At 43.0% G+C, this 24480-nt stretch overlaps 1 protein-coding gene across 3 annotated transcripts in view; it reads right to left on the reverse strand.

Moving 5' to 3' along the window:
• Positions 1-24139, reverse strand: part of UBXN10 (UBX domain protein 10) — a 37499-nt gene extending 13360 nt beyond the window's left edge. The window contains exons 1-2 of one of the 3 annotated variants that reach the window (XM_069240285.1): positions 23957-24139; positions 13698-13769 (exon numbers count right to left, since the gene is read on the reverse strand). The gene's annotated coding sequence lies outside the window, so the exon portion shown is untranslated. Of the gene's footprint in view, positions 1-13697; positions 13770-20462; positions 20486-23956 lie in introns of all 3 variants that reach the window. The other 2 variants (XM_069240287.1, XM_069240286.1) reach the window with 2 other exon arrangements.
• Positions 24140-24480: the final 341 nt, after the last annotated feature.

The raw sequence follows: 24480 nt of genomic DNA on the forward strand, positions 1-24480 counted from the left end.
TTACTGCTTACATGTCTTTATTTTAACAAGTAAGAATTTCTGTTGTAAAAAATGTCATTACAGTTACCACAGTGACCATTAAAAGTCTGGATGATGGAGAGAAGGAGGTGCAATGTGCAGGGAGTAGGACAGTAAAACAGACATATCCTGAACTCTTGTGTCAAGGGAGCCACCAGTCAAGCCAGGAACCGGAGAAGCACAACCCAACTGACCTGCAAATAGACCAAGACAGGGACAATCATCACGATAGGAGTCAATGTTGTACAATCAATACACATGGAGAACATTTTCGAGCTCCATAGTGCGAATAGACAAGTAGAATATTAACACATAATACTATGGCAGACCCACATGTTACAGGTTTCCATTCCCAATGGTACATCCCTCACAGCTGACGTTACTCCACTAAAGGAAAGCCCCACTGTCAGTAAAATGTATGTTCCATAAACGACCATTGTGTACAGTGAGGATAGGTAGCAATACTAATAACAACAAAATGCGCGGCACTCCAATTCCAGTTGACATAGCAGTACAGGGAACATACAACATGGTCAAGTCATTGCAGATGTGATGCTAGACTACAGAAAAGTAAAAACAGCTCTGACATCAGAACAGTAACACCTCTTCTGATGGCCAACATGTTGTCCCCCAAAACCACGCAGTAGGATAGCTGCACTTGACACCTCCACTGATGGCACACATCAGGAGGAGCAATGTCACAAGGCAAATGGCACTACAGTTCACATACAACAACATAAACACATACCTGTATGTCATTGGAAGTATTCTTGGATCAACTCTGTTCTAGTGTCAGCTACATCCTCATCATCTGCCTCCTCATCACTATCTATGTCATCAACATCATCAGCCACTGGTCCAGCTGCCACCTCCTCAACACCCAGTAATGGGATGTTATGTTTCAGGGCTAGATTGTGTAACATTCAGGAGGCAACAACAATCAGGCAAACTTTTAGCAGTCTGTAGAGCAGTGCACCTCCTGAGACGTGTAGACACAGGAATCTAGCCTTCACTTGCCCAAAGGTCTTCTTGATGACACACCTCGTCCTGCTGTGGGCCTCACTGAAACGGTATTCCCCATCAGTGGTTGGGTATCTCACTGGTGTCAGCAGCCACAGTAGGTTAGGATAGCCAAAGTCACCTGTGTGCACAAAGATTGGACTAATCACAATTCTGGTAGAGACAGAGGGCAGAATGTGAAGAAAGTTGAGGTAACAGATGCACACATACAACTGGATACAGACCAATGAGCCAGGCCCTCTCTCTCTTTAGTTGTGCCATCATATGTGGAACATTGCTGTTCCTCAGAATGTAGGAGTCATGCACAGAGCCAAGAAACGTGTCCGTCATTTGGGAGATATACTGGTCAGCGAGACACACAACCTGGCCATTGATGGAGTAAAAGTTTTTCCTGTTCCTGTACACTTGTTCATTGGCCTAGGAGGAAATACTAGCAAAGCAATGTGGGTGCAATCTATGGCCCCTATCACATGAGGGATATGGGCCATATCATAGAAGTAAGCTTTAACAGTGGGCAAATCTGCACGATGGTGGAACCTGATGTAGCTGTCCAGATGTTTGAATAAAGCACACAGTACATCCTTCAACACAATGCTGAACATCGGCTGTGACATCCCTGCTGCCAAGCCACTGTGATCTGGTGTAGCACATCAGTGCCCATTAGAAGAAGGGGATTTGGTGTGCCATTGTCAAGCAAGTGCAGACACTGGGGGTCCATGCCAGACAGAGCACCCACTGCAGAAAGCGGTGGGAGGACCGGAGATGCTGGGCCCAAAAGACCGCAGAGGCCCAGCTGGGGATGTCCTCCAAATGGGGGAGGGGTGCTTGTCGGACCCTGACCTCCCCCACCCCCTCCAATGGCCTGCATTTTGGCAGTGGCCTACCCTGAGGTGGATGGGCGCTTGAGGGCAGCACAGAAGCCACAAGAGGGTAAGTAAACAGTCACAACTTGCTAATGGTAGGCATGTATGGGTAGGCTACTAGTGCTAAGATGTAGTGTAGATCATTGGTACTTGCACACTGGCTATGGGTATGAGCCACCCTGGCAGGATTTGTCTCAATTATGTCTGACAATACCATGCAGACAGTGACTCATGAGTGGACTTATTACCATGTTTGAGTTTGTCTGGACATGTTACATATCTTTTGAGGGACCAGATCCTTTCAACAGCATCAGTATACCAGAGGTGTCAGGACATTGCCATGAGTTCTCAATCAGCTGCCTCATTCCGTAGGTGTAGATGGATGCAGGGGCCTATTACTGCCCCCATTCTTAATGGATATGTTGGCATGCTACCTTGCCATACAGGAATCGTATGAGTAAGGAGTACAGGGTATGTCTATGTAAACGACCATGGTACTGTGGCAAGTACTGTGCTACTGTGCATTGTATGACCCTTCATCAAGTCAAAGTGTGCCAATATTTCCACATCAGTAGGTTTTCACTGCATAGCTTCAGTTTCCCCTATGATTTCACCCAGATGTGCATGTCAAGTTAAAGGCATGGAATGGCATGGCATACTAGCAGATTTTGAGGTTGTTACTCTGTATGTATGATGGGTAGGTATTGACCCATTGCACCCTTTCTTTCACTCCAACCCTCCCTCCCTGTCCTCCCCTGTCTTTTTGCGCATCAGCATCATCAGGTGCAGGAGAAGGGGCACCGGCGAGTGAGGAAGCTGCAGCACACAGGACCCAGGAGTTTGAGACCAGCGGAGACAAGGGAACTAGTGGGATGGAGGATGAGGGGAGTGCCACGGGAGAGACCGGATCAACAACATCCTCTTAGGACTCCTCCTCTGATGGACGCTCCCTGGCAGTGGTGGACACGCCTGAGACCAGCCCAGCACCATCCTTGTCTGCCACTCCCCTTACCGGCACCACCTTCCCTGTAGCTCCCCATCCAGTTGCCCGTGCCCGCTCACCCAGGAGGGTGGGCGTCTCCTTCGCCACAGGCACCTCTGCCCTTGCCCCAGTCAGCCCTGCTGCCCTCAATGAGGAGGTTATTGACAGTCAACCATTATGAATGCCATCCAGGGACTGGCATCACAGATACAACAGACAAATGCCTACCTGGAAGGCATTCACTGTGCCCTGCAGAGATCCTTTCAGGCTCTGACCTCCTCGTTGATGGCAGCCAGTGTCCCTTCGTCTTCCGCCCCCTTCCAGTTAACTGTGCCCAACCCCACACCCATTCAAAGAACAGTCAGACCACCATTCATCCACCTCAACAGACACGGTTTGCAAAGACAAACACAGGCACCACAAGTCTCACCACCGCCATACACATAGACAACAGACACAACAACATCCACTCCCACCACATCCTCCCTCAGACACTACACCACTCAAACCTGCTATCACCACATCAACACTCCAAATTCCAGCCACCAGTCCCCTCATGCCAACCATCACCACAATAGTAGACACCCATAAATCCACCCCATACACCGCATGGGCACTCAACATGACTACCAACACCCCCACATGCAGTACATCCACCTTATCTGCTGACACCACCTCAACAGACATTCACACATCCACCCTGGCATGTCCTCATACCAGTCAATGTTTAAGGATAACCCCCCCCTTCAAACCTAAACCAAAGGACCTCCCTCTCAAACCCAAGCCCCTACCTCACCCCCCCCCCCCTCATCACCCTGAGGTGCCTGCCTGCTCCATTGATGGCCCTGCCATGAGGAGGCCACTTTGCAGTCAGGAGTCAAGTTGGGCCTAGTGTGCCAGGGGCACTGAGAAAAATTGGACTGGCCAGTAGGTCCATTTTGTAAATATTTTTTTTGCCATCATTTTATATACTTTATATCTGCAACACTTAACCGTTGCTGTTGATGGTTACAAACATTCCCTGGCTTTCCTGCCACATGTATGTGTTGTATATGCGTGATTTGATGTGTGTCTTCTGTGTATATGATGTGTTTGTGTAGCAGCATGAGTCGTGTGGGTGAGTTGTGCTAGGAACTTGTTATGTGCTGTGTTGGTGTTGTGTGGCATTGTGGGGTAGTGATGTGTGTGTTGTGATGCAGCTGTGATGTACTTTTTAGTGTGTTGGGTGGACATGGCGTGTGCTCTGACACGTTGTTTGGCAGTGTTATTTGTATTGGTTGTGTGCTTTTGTTACGTGTTGCTATCAATATGTGTTTTCCTGTGGAGGTGTGTGGTGTGCCTCTCTGACAATGCATTTGCGTGGTTGCCATTGTGTTGTCGTTGTGTGACTCAGCGGTATTGTGTCTAGATGTGTTTGACAGTGGCGGTAGTGTGTGTGGTGTGGTGTGTGTATGGCACATGTATGTTGGCCGTGGTGTGTGTATTTGTGTGTTGGTAGGCATGTATGTTTGTGTGTGTATGGTCGTGGGTAGCTGTGCCGGGGTTGTGTGTTGTGCATGGGTGTTTCCTGATCGCCTTCCCTCCAGTGTGTGCTAGGTGGGTGTACTTACGGTTGTTGTCTTCGTCGCTGGTCCTGGGGTAGTATGGCCAGCAGGAGCAGTGGGAAGACTTCAAGTTCGGGTTCCAGGAAGCTGCGAACGTGTCTGTGTTCCTGAAGGTGAGTGTCTCCTTTTATGTTGTTTGTTTCCGCCAGGCTTTTCGTAGCAGTGAAACCACCCTGGAAATCGTGACTGTGTACAACCTCGTAATATGGTCGGCGGAAACATAGTCTCCATCGGCCTGAAGATGCCTGCTGTGGCGTTCCATCCACACTGGTGGTACTGGTGGTGTATTGGATGTGTTCTGTTGGGAACACCGCCATGCTCATAATATGGCGGACTTCTCCCCCACGCCGCTGGCGGACACCGTGGCAGTCATAGGACTGCAAAACTCGTAATGACCACCTGTGTCTTAGCAGATCCTATATAACAAGGCATGCAACAACTATGTTTCACTGGTTGATAAAGAATAAACGGCACAACATTATTTAAAAGTGTATTACTGTCAACATCAGGGCAGTGCGCGCTCTACGGGCGACAAGAATTCAAAAACCCAACAGTTTCAAGCTAACATAATTTATGCATTGTGATATGATGTTGTTTAACCTTTTGCATTGCAGAGTTTGATCTTAAAGACTTATGTTCAGCATGCATATAAATACTGTTCACATGCTATGTACTGCTGCAGGTTTCCAGACTGTGTCAGGGTGTGGTCCCCTTCCAGGGCCTTCTAGAAGCTTTCCCCTCAGCATGCCTGGGTGTGGTTTGTGGGCTGGGCCAAGACGCTATATAAAGGAGCCAGCCCAGCTCCAAGTGCTCACTATTCAGAGGTCCCGGTGCAGAGCAGCAGCAACTTCCTGAGCTCCTGTTTCCGGTGGCCTACTTTGATCTTCCAGGCCTCTGCTCTTCATTTTACTTTGGTGATCCTTAATCAGGGCGGTAAGACGGAGGTTGGTGTGGGCCCCAGACCCCGTTATCAAGGACGCTCGAGTTCTTGGGTCTAATTCTTGCATGATAAACAATTTTACTCTTGTGCGTGTGAATGTGGCTTGGGTGTTTCGTGGCATTTGCATGCTGATACTAGAATCGGCAAGACGCGCGATTCTTTCTCCGTGCTTAATTCATGTTAATCATTGTGCGATACCATTCCTTGACAGTTACGTGGTGGCATTCGAATCGGCATGACGCGCAATTCTTTTTCTCGTGCTCAATTCATGTTATTCATTGTGCACTACCATTCCTGGGCAGTTACATGGTGGCATTCGAATCGGCAAGACGCGCAATTCTTTTATAGTGCTTAATTCATGTTATTCATTGTGCGCTACCATTCCTTGGCAGTTACATGGTGGCATTCGAATCGTCAAGACGCGCAATTCATTTTCTTGTGTTTTAACCCTGGATATTCATTGTGCGCTACCATTCCTTGGCAGTTACATGGTGGCATTTGAATCGGCAAGACGCGTGATTCTTTTCTAGTGCTTAATTCAAGTTATTCATTGTGCGGCATCATTCCTTGACAGTTACATGGTGGCATTCGAATCGGCAAGACCGGCGATTCGTTTTCTTGTGCTTTAACCCTTGATATTCATTGTGCGCTACCACTCCTTGGCAGTTACATGGTGGCATTCGAATCGGCATGACGCGCAATTCTTTCCTCGTGCTTAATTCATATTATTCATTGTGCGCTACCATTCCTTGGCAGTTACATGGTGGTACTCTAATCAGCAGGACGCGCAATTCATTTTTCTGTGTTTTGAAATCACTGTGTTCATTATGCGCTACCATTCTAAGGAATTTACTTGGTAGTTTTCGAGTTGACAAGTCGCGTGATTTATTTCTCGAATCTACGTTGTGTTATTCATGGTGCACAATCCTTCTATGGTGTTTACTACCTATGTGAAAATCTGCAATGTGAGCAATTCATGTTCCGACAAATTGAGAGAACAAAAAAGGCCAGAGTTCTAGATGTAATGTTGTGTGTTCCTAATATGTTTTCTCAAAAATGATTCATATGATGGTTTAGAAATTATTCAGATTGTTTCCTGATTCTCATGCAAAGGTAAGTACTTGAATTTGAAAGTTTCATTTAACCTTTCTTAATTCCCTCACAGGTATCCAGTCATCTTGAAGCCTAGTCATTTTAAGTCTATGCTTAGGTTGTTCATGTTTTCAGACCGACGATGCTTAGAGTCGTAGCCTAGTATTGATTTCATGTGATGTAATTTTGATATTGTGTGTTTTAACTTATTGCTTCCTACAGGTCTCCTTCCCAGCTGTTCCCTTCCTAATCCCCTTTTCCCAACTTGGACTCTCTTAGATTCTGTGACAAATCTAATCAGAGTATTGGAGCTGTCTTGTGGTGGAAGTGTTGGGAACGTGCATAGACCCCGAGGATCTGGTGACTCTGACAATTACTTCATGTATATAACAAAATGAGTGGTGTCATATCTAAGTGTTAACTTTTGGGAAGTCAGTATTTCTTTACTGTGCATTGCAATAATACCCTGACAAATTCCTGTGTGGCAACAGTTCCTCAAAGGTTTTGGGGTTTTTGTTGTGTTATAGGGTATCACTGGAGGCTGTACGTATTTAGAATTGTGGTTGATTATACCACTTCTACCTCCTTGTAATTGGTTGTAACACTAACCCTGGGTTTACTACCTCCTTTTTCTCTCTTCTCCTCCTGCTACACCTAGGTCCAACCACATCTACATCTAGTGTCTCCCATTCCCATTCTACCCTTACCAGCCCTACTTCCCATTCACTCCTCCTTGCCATACAAATCCTCATAGTTCCTTCCCTCATGAAATTCACCTTCCAGCCCCATATTCAGTATTAGTGCTCCCATTCATCAATCCATAACCCTTTCACTTGCAATACCTTGGCCTATAAGTCCTACCTGCTCTTGTCTTCTCTCCTTTACCTCCTTACCAATGCCTCAGTGTGCAATCTCATAAACAAAATATGGAAACCCTGGTAGTCAACCCTAGGGTAAATTCTGTCTATCCAGCTTTTATCTTCTTCCATTTACCAAAGCCTGTCTTTTACAACTCTCTCTTCTTCCTCCTCTACCCTCACACTCATCACAAGCTATCCTCTTCTGTCCAGTAAAATTGTTATTAATCAGATACCCCTCTCTCTTCTCTCCACTGCCATTCCTTCTGCTGTATCTTCCATAGCTCACAAAGCCATCAAATGACACCTATGCCTTCTGAAGCAATTCCAGGAACCTTCGGGTGTGTCCTACACACATACTCTCCTTCCCTCCTGCCGAGAGCAAGCACCAACCTCAACAATTGCTACTCAAACTTAACATCCTCTCCTGTCGTCCAGGTGAGACCCAACAACCATCTATTCTATATCTTTATTCTGGGTAATGATAGATACTCACACAAGAACAGTGTCCACATCTATGACCTTATACTTGTACCCAGATATTTCCTTCAACACTGAAACCTGGCTAAGAGATGACCCATCACCTATATTACATGAAGCTATGCCTTCAGTCCAGCTAACTTTCATAAGAAACTGCTGACTAAGAAGACCACAGTTGGACTAACTGTGGCATTCAAGAACTCCTTTCCACTATTATGTCTCCATGAATAGTCAGCCTCTAAATGAGAAATTGTTTGTGACCCTTCACCTACCTTCTTGAAATCATTCTTACTTATCCACTAACCTACCTCTCAACCTAATGCAACTTTCCCACATGTTCTCTTTGACTCAGCAGTTGACATTATTAAAATTGTTTACCATAATGTGTGTGCTCAAGAGGACTTCAATGCTTAGTTCGACTGCCAAGAACTGCACACCCCTTTTCTTTTTAGCTAACCTCAAAAGACTGTGTCCACCAAGAATGGCCTGATACACTGACAAATTCTTAATTAATCTTCTCTCCACCAGGGCTTATCAAGGTGATAGAAAAGATAATCATTACATGGAGCAACTACTATATTCTCTACTTCACCATCAAGCTTCAAAAAGCGCTTATAGGGCAAGCTGTTCTTAATACCATAACACCACAGACTGTAAAAAGAAATCGGACGCTGACCATTTTGGTATGAATTTGCCATCTTTTGACCCATTGACTTCATGATGAAATTGAAACAGTTCCAATTATGGCTCTCAGACTAGAACACTGGTTTCACCACCACAACTCTTATCTGCTACAATACTAGCAGCCTCACCCTAAATCTTAACCTACTGAAAACAATGTTCAATTCCGAGGAGACGGTAGATGAAAGCAAACAACTGCTTTGAAATACAGCCCTTCCAGAACCTCTACAGAACTTACACATTGACCATCAAAAACAGCAAAGAAATACCAGCACCTCACCCCACACATACACCCCTTTACACCAATCTCAGAAGAAACATGATCAACAAACAAAATGTTCAAAGTCACAAACTAATTCCATAATCCTGATTGTTCTCGCCCGGCATTAATCCCACTTAGGAATTCTTTGAATCACTGTTGGATAGCTCCATCAAAAAAGCCAATAATCTTAAATCCCAGTTCCTGACAAATTTGTCCAGCCATACTCCTCTGCTATTGTGAGATGCATCCTACTCGTACACATCCACAGTCTAGAGGCAGCATCAATTGCCTGCTTTTAAGACAAGTAATAATGGCAGCTCACTCACAAAACTGTGTCCCTAAAGTCATGAATCTCGCATCCGCTTTTGCTGTCCATTTAAGCAATCATCAATTTCTCTCCCTTGGTAGGGGAGTTGCCAAATCATTCCAAAACATCACAATTCAAAGCTATCCTAAAGAAGCCAGGGTGTGACACAGGTGATCCAGATATTACAGGCCAATATCCATAGACCTTTAGTGGATAAGCTTATTGAAAAAGCAGCCTTCAATCAAATCTCATAATATTTTGTTATTAGTGGCATGCATCCCAAAAGTATTTAATGATACCAAAGTATAGTGTTGTTGTTATATCCACTTTTGATTTAAAAATTGTTCACTACTGAATACTATTTATTTTGATGGTATGGTAGCAACAAATATAATATGCTGTGGACTTACTTGTAACTGCTCAGATCAGTAATTTGTTTTGAATAATGTATAATGCTGTATGATGAACTATAGCTGTTAAAAGTAACATCTTGATTTGTTTTTCATTTAATCTCAATTGTATGATTTACTTGGAATATTTCACAATTAAAGACATTTTCCTTGTTTCCCCTTGAGGAAGAAACAAAAAACACTATAAGAAAGTGGGTTTTTAGTTTAGAGGGATGTGAGAGTCACTCAAGTAATAATCACAATCTGTGTCAGGGTAAACCACAAACGTCACTTCATAAACCTGTGCTTAACCCTCCAGTAGCTTAGTACAAAGGCAGTCAGTCCTAACTTACAGGCAATGTGTAAAGTGTTTATGCAGCACTGAAACAGTAATAAAGTAAAAACATAACACAGTAAAAATCAATTCAGAAAAACAGATTAACATTTACTAAATAACATGACACCTAAATGAGAAAAATCCAATAAGTGAAATCGGAGATACACATTTTTAAAGTTTCAGTTGAAAATAGCACCAAAAAGCACAAAGCACCACTCGCAGGTACCTGGTCATGATAGCCTGGGTCAAAGTCACAATTGCAGGCCAACTGCAGTGGGAAGCATGTTGGATACAGGGACGAGGTTTGTTCAGGTGAAAAAGATTTTATCTTTTCAAAGTCTAAATCATGCGAGGAGCCGTAGCAGGAACTTAGCTTTTGAGGGGCCTGCAAGATGGTCAGTATTCGTGTCAGTAAGAAAAGTCGGTGGAGGAACTCCACAATTACTGGAGACACGGGTGGTCACTTTTTCTCCCCAAAATCAAGCATTCCGTCAGAACTTCACGTTGGTGGAAGACACCCTGACCGTTGCTAATACAAGGAGCTGACTGGCAGTCACAAAGAGCCCCAGACTTGGGATTCTTCACCCAGAGTTCAGGTTCTGGTGGTTTGAAGCAGGAGCAGGAGAGTACAATCTGATACCAGCCAAGGTTCCAGGTCCCGGGGGATACCTCTTGGAGATCAGGACTCACTCCAGCAGAGGCCAGTAGCATGGCTCAGGCAGGTCCAGTTAAAACTGGTCAGCTGTAGGGAAGGCCTCCGGAAGCTTGTTGTCTCCCTGTAGTTCTAACAGGAGATCAGCCAACTGACCCTCGGAGTCTCTTCTGGAGCTCCTGGGTTGAAGACAAGCAGATCTGGTTTTCCTTCTTAAGATAGTAGGACAGTACTCCTTCTGAATCTTCCAAAGGACCAGGAGTGTTCTGATGAGATGTTGTGAAGGTGCCACAATTACACCTAGTGGCAGCCTTTGTATGGGACACTACTCCCAAACTGGTTCTGGTCAGCTCTTCCCATTACCTTGGCTTGACTCTAAACTGTCTCCATTGACAAAGGCAACGGCAGGTGTGGTATCAGGTCCCTTTGTGTATTTGCAGGCAGGGGCCCTTTGAAGTGTAGTCAGGGCAGGGTTCAACTCCTCCAGAGCCATCCAGTAAGGCAGACACACTGCCCCTACACCCCGGCCTATTTTGTCCCCAAATCTGGCAGGAATACACAAAACACACCATTCATAGTCATGTGACCCTAGACACTGGCAGAAAGAAACATTTGGTTTACGCAGAAAAATGGTAACCTTCTTAAAGTGGCATTGTCAGAATAGTAATGTAAAAGGACTTGACCACTAAAGATGATATTAAATTACAATTCAGATGTTTAGAAGAACCATTTCACTACCCTTCACTACCAGGCAGCACCTAGATGCCTGTTGGGCAGTAGTGCGCTTTATAAAAAAAAATGTATCTTTCATTTTCATTTCTCCACCTGTTCCCAAACTGAAATTATCACTTGTTAAGTGTATTAAGGTAACCCAGTGTTAGTCAATGGCGAGATAGCCTTGCTACAGTAAAAAATACAAATTTAGGAGTTTTCACTCTTAGGACATGTAAAACGTAATCACACATGTCCTAATTTTTAAATATCAAGCACCCTGCCCTTTGAGCCCTTAGGGACTATTGTAGGGTTGAATTAGAAGTATTAAAAAGAAGGTTTTAGGCTAGGCAAAATGTTTATTCGTTAGGTCGAAATGCAGTTTAAAACTGTGCTACAGGCTGCAATGGCAGGCCTGAGGCAATTTCTAAGGGGCTACTTTAGCAGGTGGCACAATGACTGCTGAAGACCACTGGTAGCATTCACTTTACCGACCTTTGAAATATGTAGTACCACAGACTAAGGTCTTATAAGGTCTTATAAGTAAATTAAAAGTACCAACAGGCATTGGCTAATTCTACCATGTTTAGAAGGAGAAGCACAAGAAATGAATCACTGTCTGCAGGATTAAAGTGTACTGCGTCCTAAATGCTTTGGGATTAGCAAAGGAAGGCAAAAATCTGGAGTGACTCTGCAGGAAGGGTCTGGTGCAACAAACACTCAGTCACAAAGCACCAGTTCAGGGTCTGGCCACGTTAGCACTTTTATGTGAGACTGCCTGGGAACAAAACTGCAATTTTTAAACATTTATATTGTTGAAGATTTTTTTAGCAAAAAGTGGCAACATACATTGGTGTACCCGAGTACTTTTGGAAAGCATGTCAGTGTTAAAAACATTTTCATGAGATTAGCCACAGTGTAAAGTCCTGGCTTACCCCCCACTTTTCAATGCGTATCTCAACACTGTCACAGGGATTAGCAACTCATTCAACCTGAAATCCTACACCTACAGAGATGACATGCGTGTTTTTGATGTGTATCATTACAATAGTGCTCTCATGCCTGGATTACACCAATGGCCTCTACACTGGAGCCTCTCAATACCCACTCTGTTGTCTAAAATAAAATGCAGTAACCAGACAAATCCATGGCCTGCACTCACATATCATCCCCACCTTTCAAACTCTTCTTCATCTTTAAATTGCAAGATCTTCTTCTATCAACAACATGTGATTTGCAAACTGGATCATACACAGCTCAAGACTGATTTTGTGTCCATCTCATCTCCAGATTTACCTTTAAAGGAAGGCCCTGTGTTCCAAAATGTCAATGCTCCTATCATCCCTTAATTCAGAAAAACTTGCATTAATGGAAGTTAATTTTCCGTACTGATGTCTGGAACTCTCATTCTGCATGTATAGGAATAATCAACGACCGTCTTCTATACAGCAAATCAACAATCACCTGCTCTTACCCAACATATAATCCTTTAAGCTCAGCTCGCAAGGTGGAAATGTATATATATTTAACTGCTCTCTCTTTTCTCACACTACCTTCTGATATAAGAGCGAAGAGCACACCTCATAATAGCTAACATGACACCAAACATTCAACATAAAGGCTACATCTAAATCCATACTCTAGCAACCATGCCCACCAAACTAAGCAGTCACTTAACCTGGCCGTCTTGAAAGCACTTTGGGGCCTCTTTCATGTTATGAAGCACTACACAAATGATTCAATACAATACACAAAACTATGGAGCCTCACTACTGTGGCAGCAAGGACTGCAAGTAAAAATCTTTTTAATCCAAACTAGTTGGTGTGGGAATAAAAACAGACGAGCAGATTGATGTTGCATAATAGATCAGTCCTAAACATAGTTGTAGCCACCTAGTAAATAAAATTATCTTTATGAAACTGAAGACAACCAAATGTTAGGCTATCACATACCTGCTAAAACACCTTGCAGCTCACAAGATGTAAAATGTAATACTGAACATACAAAAGTCCCTTTTTATTTCCAAAATTCACATTTTATGGTGAGTGAGGAATCAAGTGGCTGATTTCCTTCACTCGATTTGGCCTTGTCCACCTAAGAAACACTTTTGGCCCAGGATTGTGGATGACAGCATGTTATCACAAGCATTCAGGGGTTGATAGGAGCCCTAAATCTCTACTCTTGGGTCTCCTACCCCAGAGTTTATAGGGCTGAGCCTGACTCCGCACCAGTGGAAGAAAAGATATTCCCTTAGGTTTGACTCATGGGTCAACTTTTACATTGCTTAAGTGTATGGTGGTTACATCAAGGACAAACAAATCGTAAACCAGACAGCTGGTCACTACCAAAATGCTGTATTATGATTGGCTCCTAGCCGGTCAATATCCATCCAGGAGATTCACAGAAAGCCTCAGTAAAGGATCAACACAAGATTTCACCATAACCTGCATCTCCTCCAGCACATGAAGTTCACAGATTTGTAATAAAGAACTAGTGCTCACCTAGCTGTGCCTGAACTGAGACACATGCTGCTGGAGAAAGCCGCTTTAGGGTTAGGCTGCAGACCTGCCAACCTACAAAAAGAGAATTCACAGTGTGAAAAGGGGGTAGGGCTTTGGGGAGGTGGAGCCTAGAGCCTAAAGCTACCTAAAAGGCACTCTGACTGCCACAAATCCCCAACCATTTCCCCTCACCACCCAAAAAAAAACAAAGGGTCGCTATGCTGGCGCTGTGTCCTGGGGTGCTTTTACACCCCTTAATGGGCATCCACTGCTTACGTCCCAAAAGGTGCTGGAAAGATGTTCTGTGCAGGGCTTTCCAGCTGCTGTCCCTGCAACCATGTGATTTCAGCTCCTCACCGGGGGACCGTGGTAAGGTAGCTAAAATGGGTTGTACATGAAAATCGTTTCCATCTCTACTGGTACAAGTTACTGAAATGGAGGGATACTCGAAAACATTCCTTTCCATGTATGTGTGTTATTTATTTAACGTTTTCCTAGTATGTGAACATTTTGTAGAAGTACCTGATCGTTTTAAAATAGTTGCCTCCCTGCTATGTCCAATTTAAAATGTTACTTATTTTAAGATGTTTTAATCAATTACCTTTGAACACATTCCTTTATACAGTTTAAAGAGACACCATTTATAGAAAGTCAGTATATGCTCTTAAATGGGTTTTATCACTCCCTTATACAATCTCACAATAAAAATTAATTTGAAACCAGTGCACCTTCATGCAGGAAGGCTTGATAATTGACAAAAGGAGTGGAAGAACTAAAAGAAGTTCAAACAGCAAATCATTTGGAGTATCATGCTACCCATAGGAGCACCAATCAGTTCATTAAAATAGATTTGTCTGTAATTTGCTTTCCACCACTCTTAAAAATCCACTCTGTCTTTAAATGGATTATGAAAAACGTCTGTATCTATCAAAATGTTACAATTTAAACTTACAGTAGTATTAAGTGACAAAAAGGGTGGATATTGCAAAGAAACAGATATGGAAAAGGGATGCTGGCTTTGACATGGATTTCTTTCACTAACTACTTTTAGCCTTTTAAAAATGCAAACCAAACTAATAGTTCCCTTCAAATTTTTAACAGTTAGTTTTATATCTGCAGTACCCCCTCATTATTATTTACTTCACAATGCTTCATAGGAAAGGCTTTAAATTAAACAGCTCCAATTCCGGCAACATGGCTTCCAGGAGCGCTTGAACGTTGTCATGAATACAGAATGTTAGCACTCTAGTTTTTCATTATTGCTCTTGGTGTCTAACCTATGGTGAAAAATGTCCCCTTTATTTACTGTTTATATATATATATATATATATATATATATATATATATATATATATATATATATATATATAAAAATAAAAACAAAGGTAACAGGGATGTTATGGTTAGGAAATAGAAGTTAAGAAAACATAGAAACTCACTGATAAAGCCAAAGGTTACAGAGATGTTATAGTTACGCTCACATTTTAAACATACCAAACCAAAGGAATTCACCTGTTATAGTTATTGCAAGTAACTATAACTCGTGTCCTAAGGTAACTATAACTCACGCCCCCACCATGCAAAGTTTTCTGCTAAATAATTTTACTGAAAATACTACATTGATATTATTAATGATATCATCAAAGATGTAATGAGTGATGTATTATGTGGGGTAATTAGCAGTGCCTGGTGACGGCACAAGTCATAGTTACATTAGGGCATGAGTTATAGTTACTTGAAATAACTCTAACTATTACTGCTGCAGCCAGTCCTTGTGGCAAACCCAGCATGGTACCCCCTTGCCAGGCCGATCTCGGCTGTGGGGACCCCATCCCCTGAAGCGTGGCCTAATTTTTTTTGGGGGGGTAAGGAGATTACTTACCCCCCTCCCCAGTCCAATCTTCACCCAGGGACCCCATTACCCATGGCCCAGACTAATTATTTACAATTTTTTGTGGAGGGGGGCTGCCTGCCCCCCCCTCCTCAGGGCTGATCACAGCCCGGGGGGCTCGATCCCCTGGGGCCCAAGCCATGTGACCTGGGTTCCCCCGAGGACACCCAGTGACAATGTTGAGGACTGCGGGAGGAGCCTGAAGATCCCCGTAGTCCCAGCCGGCTCCCCACCTCCTGTAGGAGCGAGCATTGCTTCCACAGAGAGGGAGCTGCTAAAACCGATCCCTCTCTGTGAGAACAATGTTTCCTCTGTTTCCCTGCTTGCATTTCCGCGGGCAAGGAAATAGAGGAACTCTCGGCTCAGAGCAAGGAAGAGTTCTTTCACAGCACTCCCTCACTGGGAGCGGAGTGTTTCATCTGACTTGGCAGGAGCTGTCAAAGCTCGCCGGCCCTAGGGTGTGGCTGTCCCCAGGGCTATGTATAGCTCCACAAGAGGGGACCTGGCATTAGTTTTACATTGGTGTCCTGGGAAGGTGGCGATGCCCGGGACTGTTGAGGGGGCGTGGGGGCGGGTGGCCCTCCTGCATTAATTTTATATTGGTGCCTCAGGGAGGTAGCGGTCCTCGAGGCTGTGGGGGGGTGGGCAGCCACCAGCGTTATTTTTTACTAAAGCCCTGGGGAGGTGGCGGTCCCCAGGGCTGCGGGGGTCCGACTGGATCCCCTCCATTACTTCCAGAGAAGTTCCCCGGGAGGTGGCGTCTCCAGGGCTTCTGGGGGCCGGCCAGCCCCCCTGCATTTGTTTTACATTGGTGCCCCAGGGAGGTGGATCACAGGGGCAGGTAAAGTACAGGCGCTCAGTACTCTAAACATAGTGACATTGGCTTATCCACAATTTGAATATTTAATGTGACCAGGGCCTGTAAATGAAATGCTACTAGTGGGCCTGCAGCACTGATAGTGCCACCAACTTTAGTAGCTCTTTAAACATCTCAGGCCTGCCACTGCAGAACCTGTGTACATGTGTGTGTAGTTTTAAACTGCCATGTCCACCTGGCAAGTATAACCACTTACCAGGCCCAAACCATCCTTTTTATTAAATGTAAGACACCCCTAACGTAGGCCCTAGTTAACCTGAAGGGCAGGGCGAAATGCAGTTAAAGAATTGGATATGTACTTATAAGTTTAACACGTCCTGGTAGTGAAAAACTGTCAAATTCACTTTTCACTACTGCAAGCCCCATCTCTCCCATAGGTTAACAATAGGATTACCTTTAAACATCTTTTAAGTGTAATATCCTATGCGGACAAAATAGAAATGGGGCGTTTGGCGTCTCTGACTCACAACTTAAAATCACAACTTATAGTGAAGTTGGATTTTAAATTATAAGTCTGAAAATGTAACTTTTAGAAATGTGACATTTACTTTACTTTAACCATTCTGTGCCTTTGCCTGTATCTGAATACACATCTGGGGTGGATGACAGCTGGGCTTTGTTCATTCCCTCTAGACAGTCAAACACAAAGGGAGCTAGGGTGTGAGATTTGCCTCCTGATGGCCCATCACCTGGCTGTGGTACCTACTTGAACAGGGTGCATACCTCTACCAACTACAGACCCAATATCTAACAGTGGGCACTATTAGCGTAGGTCTGTGGTGCTTCATTGCATTACACATGATAGGCGAAATATGCCTAAATGGCGGTTTTGCTCCACTTATGCTCTAATGTATGAGGAAACATGCAACCAATTTAAGAAATTGAAGTATTAGTTGAGGGTGGGGGGTGGGGGGGGGGGGTGTGAGAACCCACCTCAAATAATAATCACAATTCTTGTCAGGGTAAACCTAAAAAGTCACAAAATAAACCTGTGCTTAACCCTCTGGTAGCTTGGCCCAAAAGCAGTCAGGCTTAACTTGGAGGCAATGTGTAAATTATGTATGCAGTAGTATAACTGTAAGAAAGTGAAAAAATTTCAAAAAGAAAATCCCAAACCCAAAACCAATTTAGAAAAACAGAGTAAATTTTAGTAGATAAAATGACATAAAGACGATAAAAATCCAGAAGTATAAACGCAGTTATGAAAGTTCCAAATAGCACCAACAAGCGTTAAGCCCCAACCCTAGTCATCTAGTTGCACTTGACCAGGACAAAGTCAAAAAATAAGACTGACTGCGACTGAGCGTGGGTCAGATACAGAGACCAGGTTCATCCTGATGAACAGTATTATCTCTGGCCTCTGGAGCAGATGTCAAAATTCCTCAACAATGCAAGGCAGTCGGCTGTGGATGAAGAGGTATCCACGTCTTATAACAGCCACTAACAAGGCAAGGGCAGATAGGTGCATTATGTGGCCTATAACAAGTAAAGAAAGAATCTGACACACAATTTTCAAACTGAAATGCTTTATTGGCAGTATTACCAATAAACACTGCAATGCTTATATTTATAATTAATGTATTTGAGTATTATTATTGTCCCCATTGGTGTTAATAGTCATACAATGGTGATTCATAACATGTGGCTGATTTTATTATGTAGCGACGCCCTGACAAAGGCAGAAGGCCTGACATATATACTGACACTGTCCTATTTTTCTATGTCGCATCTGGTATAGGTAATGGGCATTGAGATTATGGGGTTCAGGAATCACTCGGGGTAAGACGTGATATGAGGATGTTATCAAATATACTTCAGCCTACACAATGTACAGAGTTGTAGTTTAAAGCGTAATATTTAGTAGTGTGTTTGATAATAAAATTACTTTTCCTTTTTTTAAAAAAAAGTACAGACTGGAAAATTATTTATTGAGTATTGCTCTTGCATGCCAGTGAATTGGGATAGCTAGCCCACACCACTTCCCCTGAGTACGTCTTGGTCTGCTCTGTTTCGCCACTCTGCGAGAGTCAAGTGCTGCAATGGGGTACTTGGTGCCCAGAAAAGAGGCAATTGTGGACTGATTACAACCTTCGCAACTAGTAGCCCAATTTCTTACAAAATATACCAGTTAGACACAGGCAAAGAGACACCATTGACATTTGCAATTTATGACTCAAAATACTTTGAGCATGGTGTAACAAGCCCTTGTGAATTTATTTATGTAGTAAAGACAGAGCACTGTAAAAATGTGATGGAGTGAACATAACAGGACTAAGACGAACAAGTCAGATATAGCAAGCCACTTCACACAGAACAACAACAACATCAAGTAATTCAAATTCCAAGTTTTGTCAGTCATTTTTTATAGGAGCGGTCTAGACAACAGAGAAAGATATTTGATACGCTGTGAAGCATAGAGAAGAGAAAATTTCACTACAACATCGCCGAAGAGGCCAAATGAAAGATTGGATCTATCATGCATTCTTTAAAAAATATTAATAGTATACTTAAGAGTCACAATGGTATTTAGTTTGAAAAGATCAATCACTGTGTTTAGAGTAGAGTAATAAAGGTGCTAAATCTATTCAAGAAATATACAAACTACCACAGAAGCAGGCAAAAATCTGACATGTAGTGAAGTTGTGAGGATGGAGGATTACTATTTAATGGCCCAAAATAAATGGGTGCAGCTAAAGAGGAGTTATTAGTGAGGTCAGAAGCAGGACTCAGAGAAATATATATTGTTGACCTAGAGATTAACAGGTATGGGTTAAAAAATATTTCTTAATAAAAGAGCTCATTTTAAGGTATTTATTCATCTTTTTTTTTACATTTTCCTTTTTTTCTCAGCACATATTTTTTTCTAATCACATTGGCATTTTTTTATAATTAATTTGGGGAGGGTTAAATAATGAAGTGCCAACTAGTATACTTCATGTTTGTTTAATGAATAAATGTACGTTTGAACTTTGATGTCAGCATGTACTGCTTTTGTTTCTCTGTGCGGCATTGCAACTGATTGTGGAGTTCATTAATCATGCTGCAGTTTACATATCTTCATCAGGTCTGTAAATTGTTTTCTCTTTGCTGTGCATGAGTTCCAGGGTGTAGTCCAAATAACATGTTACGGTTTTTCAATTTCACAAATCTCACAACTGTAGAGGAACTGGAAGATTATCTATGACTGAGTTGCCTAAACATCAAACAAAAGGAGCGCAAGGGATGCAGGACCCTGGAAATTGGCTCTAGAGAAACCAAACGATCTAATGAGCACCAGGAGACAAAAATGAATTTTTCTAAAACCCGAGTTTTGCCGGTTCAAAGGTATGGAGCCACCTAAGTACAGTGAATACATTCTGCAAAAGAAAATTCAACTTTTGTCAACCTCGATTAGGAGGGCAGGGGCACTAACGCTGCTGCAAAGAAAAAGAAACTATCCCAGCCTCTTGCCCTGCCAAGTGCCTGAGAAGTCTTACTGAACACGTTTTCCAGCAAGGGTGATGTATGCAGCCTCATTGAGATCGAAATAAACAGTGTGTTGTCTAAACCACTGTGGGAACAGATTGAGCTACAACAATGTAGCTTAGTACAAAGGCATGGTTTCCCCACCTTATCATGTCTCCATTTAATACTCTACTCATGACTTGAGCTTCCAAGTGGAAAGCGTAATATTGAAACGATCCACAAGAAGCATATCATTTTCTCAAACCAGTTATCTAACCTACAGACTTTCAGGAGTATCCATAGACCGTACGTTAATAGCATATCCTGTTTGCTTTAACGGAAAATGTTACAGCCATAAATGTTTATCCACTCTTAATCCCCTGCTGCAAAAAAAAACAAAAAACAAAAAAAACAATCCTCATGCAAATCCAAGGCAAATAGCAAAATAAACAACTAGTAAGAAAGGTTCAGGTATCATTGCAAGCCCTCTTAAAGTCAAACAGATTCAGAGAAAGCACTACAAACAAGCATTTGCAAAGCCAATAAGTCTCACCTTTACAATAGGTGCCAAGCTGTCTGCTTTGCCCAAGCATTTTTGTAAAGCATTTTAAAAAACAAAAGCATGTAAAAAAAGGTTTAAATGAAAACGGAGGAAAAGCAAAACACATGTTTAAAGCATTTCTGAACTGTACAGTTACTTCAATATTTTCAATTTTTATAAATAACATTGTCTATTTTTCAAATGCTTTTTAATCAGGAAACTCAACAGAATTTAAAAAGGATAGAAAGTTTAAAGGAAAACAATAGATAAGGCTTAATTTACTTTCAACAGGCCTCGAAACTGACGCATGCTCTAATCATTTAGTACTTTGCAGTAGCCCATTCAGCAGATTTATGTATTCAGGAGAAGAAACATCTCATTTCAATCATTCTAATTGCACTTCTTTCTGCACCAAAAGCCAGCTGAGAGAGTACAGCAGTCAACCCCTCCCACAGCTCTCTAAAAGCCTTTTTGTGCCAGGCCTGAACTTTTGTACAATATGTAAAATGCAGGAGATACAACAAACACAATCTTTAAAGTTTGTGCTTTAGTCATACCCTGTCAGAAATGTATCTGTTGCAGACAAGCATGGCGTGGTAAGAAGCCACACAGTGCATGGGGCATGTATTTGAGGAGGGGAAGCAACACACGAGGGAGAGGGCAAGACAAATATACACTCTCATGGAATGCTGAACGAAAAAGAAAAAAGTTGTTTCCTTAATGTGAAGTGCTTGAAGGATACAAGATAGCCAGTCACCCTAGCCCTCGTAAGCAGCGAACTGGGCTACGGCAATGTCCTCTACGCAGGAACCACGGACAAACTCCAGAAGAGGCTGCAACGCATCTAGAATGCCTCCGCACGCCTCATCCTGGACATCCCCGTCACTGCCACTATCACAGACCACCTGAAAAACCTGCACAGGCTCCCAGTCAACAAAAGAATCACCTTCAAACTCCTCACCCACGCTCACAAAGTACTGAACACCAGACGATAATACCTAAACAGACGACTCTACTTCTACACCCCGACCCGGCATCTCCGCTCCGCTGACCTTGACCTCGTAACCGTCCCACACGTCTACAGAACTACAACCGGCGGTAGATCATTCTCGCACCACGCCAACAAAACGTGGAACACTCTTCCCACCCATCTGCACCAGACCAAAGACCTCCTTACCTTCTGGAAACTTCTCAAGACCTAGCTGTTCAAGCAGTAGCAGCACCCACCTCCGCCCCTCCGCTCCTCAGCGCCTTGAGACCGTCACGGGTGAGAAGTGCACTTTACAAATCAAGGGTATGGTAAAGAGGTAGGATCCTCAGAAAAGACAAACACAAGAAAAGGAAGGCACACCTTTGAATAAAAAGCATGCCAATGACAGTGCCATAAGTCAAACAATGATAAGCAATGGGTGGTCTTTAACTAACTGTACTTTTTTGGTATGGTCAACAAACGTCTTTTGAATTCAGTCAGCAAAACACTGTTTGGTAGGTGAGACATAAAAAAACATCAAATCACCACTCACCCAAACCATTAAATCGCTAACAAATAAACACAAGTCAGAACTTCAGTGAACTCTCTACTGAAAGTCAGATAGGCTGCATACTGCATAGGAGCAGCAACAAACAGACAACAGAAAGGATGAATATTCTTGCAGTGATAGTAAAATGAATTTACAACACATTAGTCGTCAATCTGCTCCTCTTCAAAATGAACTCAATTTGAAACATCAATATATCCAACAGAAAAGGTAGAGGTGTTGGGATTACCTACAACAATTCACCAAAAACACAGCAGGTACCTACCTCCTACCTAATAAATTTTGAACCACAAGGCTGTAAACACTAATTAAACAAGAAAACAACATGTTGGTGATAAGGTAAACAATACCCACCGATTACAGCCTCTTCAGACTTTACTTGAATCAGATTTGCTTACAGTGATTACTTACTAGGAGCATTGCCAAAATATCAGCAGGCTCAGAAGCCTAAAACCACTACATGATATTGTTACCATCACCCCAAAGGCAATAAGCAGTGCTGATCATCACCTAAACCACAATGTAAGAAAATTACTTTTGATATGACTGACTAGACTGATCACTGTTTAATTGAGTTTAAAATCAATTGCCACAAAAAAACAAAATGTGTCAAACAACTTCAACCAGCTCGCTAACCAGAAACTAAAAAAGATTAAAAGAACAACATACCAGAACTGCTGTAATTCCTAGACAATTTGTGCAACCTTGATAACAAGGTAATTTTGAATCTCACTTGTAACATGTCTAGCCACTGGAAATTCACTCAGGCATTCCAGACCCTCATTCTTTTTCCCACAATGCCACCTCTGTTTACACTGAGCCTTATGCAAATCAATCTTGACCCTCCTCCAATACATTAGTCCTGTCTAGACTGCTAGGCCAGCTCTTCCTTGACTCAGAACACATGCAACCCATGGTTGGTTTCACCCTGATTGGAGCTCATCAGTCAGTTGTAGCTTGGTTCCAGTGGCAAAGTGAGCTTGGAACTGATGTCTGGACATGCCCTTGTCGCTTAGAATGGTACATCAAAGCCAAAAAAGGTGGTGAGAGGAAAGCTTGCAATTCGTCTAACTCTAACCACTAGCAATCACTCAGGGTAACATTACAACCTACTGTCCTTTTGGACCCAGTAATATGAAAATCAGTATTGCTCCTGCTCCAATAAGAAAAGTGGAACCTGAGATGCCAGGCCAGGTCCTCCATGAACTGGAACACAAGCAACTTAAGACTCGTCTAGCCGTGATTGGGGCTTGTCAGTTGGGAGCCGCTTGGTTCCAGCAGCACGAGTACAGCAAGTGCAGCAGAAATACTATCTGAATTGGCACTAGGTGTACCACAGGGGCATGGTTAAAAAGTTGTTGAACTATCACTTTACAGTATGGACCTATAACCATTAGAAATTGAAGGAATACGTTTTATTGTTTGTCGTCATTTAAAAGTAGAGGGCTGTGTCGTATGTCTTCTCAGTCCTCATTGCTTCTTTGCCCTATTCACGTGTTTCCTTTCTATTAACCCGTGTCTCCACTCCATTTACCTCTGTTTCTAGTCTTTTTAACCCAGGCCCTCCCACACCTTTACCTTAGCCACTGCTTCACTTAGTCCTGTTCACTCTCATTACCCCACGGCCTGTCCCTCTCCCACTTCGTAATTGGCCACGTCTTTACCTCATCCTCAGCTGCACTCACTTCAGTCTCTGAGTATAACTTTTATCCGGACCACTCTGTATTTGCCACACACCCCTCTTCACTTTGAGTGTTCCTACGTTTTTCTCTTAGGCCTAGATTCAGACGCTTTTTTCGTGACTACCGCCCTGGCCTTTAATCAAATCCATGGCCAACTCCCTGTACCTCAAGCTTTAGCGCTCTCTGTAAACTGCGTCCCGAGTGGCTTTTCTCTCAATTCCTTACATGCAAAATTGCCCACGCCAACTACCGAATCAGAAGGGATTTTCCCGAATTTTGACATTACCGCGTGTCTCCCGGCGGATCTCAAACATCCGAAAGCCTGCTTCAGACTGTAAGCCACAAAACACAAAGGAGAGGGAAGGTAAACCGGAAAGCATAGCGTTGGATTCCCTTCACAGAAACGTATCTCTTAGGCGTCCCTAGCAACCACGCAGCATCACGTGACACACACGTCTACGCAGGTTGAACGTTTTCTCCGAGTTTCCAGTCAGATGCCGCCTTCCGTACGGATGCGTTAGCCATTTCATGCGCATGCGTCTAAGTAACGACTGTCTGTTTATGTCAACATTTTATGCAAATTAGATAACGCGTAATCTAACTGAGTTGTTTAAATAGTTTTGACTTTAGCACGTTTGCTATGAGGCTTTTGAATAGCTCTCCAGTTTCCAGATTGCTTATGTGTGCCATTTCCAAAATGTAAGTGCACTTATGTGTGACACTCTAGTGCCACATGTGTAACACTTTTTCACAAGTGAAACCGAGGCATAAGATCCATTTAAAGGGATAATTATCCGAAATTACTACCTT

This window comes from Pleurodeles waltl, chromosome 6 (assembly GCF_031143425.1).
Source record: "Pleurodeles waltl isolate 20211129_DDA chromosome 6, aPleWal1.hap1.20221129, whole genome shotgun sequence".
Classification (NCBI taxonomy): domain Eukaryota; kingdom Metazoa; phylum Chordata; class Amphibia; order Caudata; family Salamandridae; genus Pleurodeles; species Pleurodeles waltl.